Genomic DNA, 3158 nt, shown 5'->3' with positions numbered 1-3158 from the left:
GGTATGAGAATTAGTCAAGTGCCTTGGTGGTAAAACTTGGATTTAATCCATAAATTTTCCTTCTTCTCTCTTCTTAAAATTTATCCCTTTAAGGATAAGGAGGCCATATAGGGCTTAGTGAAAAATTATAGGGAGGAGGATTTTTTTAGTGTTGTTTGGTCCTTTGTGTCTCCTTTAATGATGCTCAAGTTTTGGTGGAATTACCATAGTGAATTTTCCATAAAAATGTACGCCCTAGTTGTCATATCACGAGGGAATCATAAAGTCTAATCTTTCAATTTGGGGATTCTTTGAAGGAAACCTTTAGGTACTTGGTGAAGTAAATCATTCATTTCCTTTTATCTTTCCCACCTTGACGTTGGATTCACATATATCACATGGATCCCCCAAGGATAGTTTTGGGCTAAAAGCCCATGTTTTGGGTCAATTGTGTAATAAAGTTGTAAAGTCTCCGCATTCTGTGGTCGCGGAGCGCGAAAGTGTCATGAGTCATGAAAGGTTGTCCGCCCTTATTTTGTAAAGTGTAAAGTCAGTTGTAAAGATCTACCCATGGTCTGTGGACCATGGGATTGTATAAAAAGAGCTAAGTAAGTAAGCTCTAAGTAGTCTTAAGTTTTGGAAGAAGAAGACAAGTCTTGGAGTCTTAGTAGAGAATTCTAAGTTTCGGGTCTTAGTGTAAGTAGAGGCTCTGCAGCTGAGTGTGCAGAGACCTAGGGTGGAAGTTCGTAGCTGAGTGCGTAGACCCCTATAGTTGTGTGCGCAGGGCGGATAGATAGTGTAATAATTTGGAGATATAAATAAAGAGAAGTATTCTACAAATTCTATGTCTTTATTTATTGTTAATGCATCCGGTTATATTGCGCTTCAGGTTTAATTTAAAATGTTTATGTAATGTGTGAATATATGTGATTATATTGGGTAAATGAATGCAAGTAAGAATATCAGATTATGCGGCGCTAACTATGATTTTTTAGTAAGATAAGTAAAACACTTAAGATAAATTGGGAACCTATACAATACGCTATCATAGCAGCAAGAAAGTACCTGAACCGCAGGTTATGGCTGTGAGAAGGTCAATCATACTCCTTCGCGGAGGTACTGAAGAGCGGAATAAAGGGCTAGACTGACAGAGCCCTAGAACTTAACGACCTGCGCAAAAGTAGGAACAAAGGGTATAAACCAACATCACGGCCATCTCAGGGTGTGGAAACTTGGTTCCAACAACCCCCCATACTGCTTCAGGTGAGACTTCGATTTGTGCTCTTCCGACTAATACCGAAAGGGCCAGTAGTGTAGGGATTTGTTTGGATAACTAACGCTAAGCCTGGGTCATGTTAGATTCGGTCTGGGCATCCCTCCGTCAAAGATCAAAACTCTTTTTGCATTTCATTTTTAGGTGTACCATCTCGCTTGATCAGTTGCATTTCATTAGGAGCATGCCATAAATCTAACGGAAGGATTTTGTCATTCATACCCCTCATGCTTTGCACTGTTGGCTCAGGTCTGTCCATCAAAATCAAGTCTTAAAAGTCATTTGCAGTCATGTTTCAGTTTCTAGGTCATAACAGTCATTTTAGTCATTAGGTCTAGGGTTAGTCAAGCTGTGTCTTCACAAGGTCTAATAAATCCAGCAGGCCAGAGGGAGGTCCTTGATAAGTTGTTATTTCAAAATATTTTTATCGTCATATAAATGGATTATGACTTTTCTTCAAAACTCTGTTTTGAAGACAAGTCGACATTTTGTTATTTGTAATAATTTTCAAAAATTTTCAGTTCTTGAATTCTTCAAGCGCAGCCCTGGTCTCCTTTGCCAGATTCCATGATAACTATCCCTGTAAAAAATTTCCAAGAAATTCATCATTTCAACCAAAAATCAAGGAGGAAAAAAAATTCAGAGCTCTATTAATTTTGAAAAAGTGTCAATTAGAAAACATTACAAAAATGGGTTTTGGAGAAATAAAAATCAAATTGATGTCTTTATAAAGGTTTTTCCATGAGGATGAATGTCATTCTGCATGCCAAGGTCGAGGAAAAGCATTTCAAAGCGAATTGAGTGAGCAAGTGTGTGTTTTCAGACGAAAGAGCTCGCAGCTAGCCAGCGCGGCGCACATAACAGGTGGCGCGGCACACTGGAAGCGCACGGCGCACTGGGAGTTTTTACCCAGTGTTATTTTGAACGGGCGCGGCGCACTGGGTTTTTGGCGCGGCGCACACATTTCAAAGCCAGAAATTGTTTCAAACTTCTCCAAATTGCTCATTCCTTGCGTGGATTTGCCAAGTAGGCTTTCTATCTTGATGTTGCATCAAATTTTATGATAAGAGATGGTGGTGTAAGGGTGATAAAGGTTGAAACAAAATTCAAACCCTCTTTCTATAAACACAAACAAATTTGTTGCCAGGGTTTCAGAGCTCACAGTTTTGCCACCAAAATCATTTCTCCTTCCCCTTGTTCCCTTATCTTCACCAATCCCTAATTCCCTATCACCTAAATTCATTACTCCCTTCTCCTACATACTCTATCCCAAATACTCCAACCTCACACCTCAAAACCTATAAAATAATTCCAAACCCTAAACCCTATTCCCATACATCAATCCCTCAAACCCTCTCCATATTTCCCTATTAAATTTCTCCCAATAATTCCCATTCCTCACTATTGTTTCCCCTTCCTAACAGTCCCTATTGCAATTTTTTTTCCCTTGGTGGCAGAATTTGAATACAACACCAAAAAGAGCAGTCCAAGTACAGTTTATATACAGCAGTAGCTTTGTCTTCAAGGTATTTTGTACAGCATCCATGACATCTGAGAATTCATCGGACTATGAGGTGGAAACCCAAAGTGACTCTCCCTTGGAATAACAGGCACCCCGGAGGCCTCATAAAAGTGGCAGACATGTTATGGAATAACCGATCACCCTTACAGAATTGCAGGCCTGCCCTCTTGCTATGCAGTGTTTTCAGCATCAGTAATGCTATGAGTTTTGTCAAAAGGTGGCTAGTGTCCAATTTCATCATGAGTTGGCTCATCTTTTTGTGTTGCACTTGCACGGAGATCAAGCTATCTTGGCTGGTTTCACCTTCACACTTACACCAGAATCTGTCTCATTAGCAACCGGTATACCGAACATTGGTGAACCATGCCACAAGAAATAGAAGAT

This window comes from Pinus tabuliformis, chromosome 9, assembly GCF_031772625.1.
Source record: "Pinus tabuliformis cultivar Carrire ecotype Pingquan chromosome 9, CPIR1, whole genome shotgun sequence".
Classification (NCBI taxonomy): Eukaryota; Viridiplantae; Streptophyta; class Pinopsida; order Pinales; family Pinaceae; genus Pinus; species Pinus tabuliformis.
Note: the sequence above shows the minus strand (reverse complement) of the source record.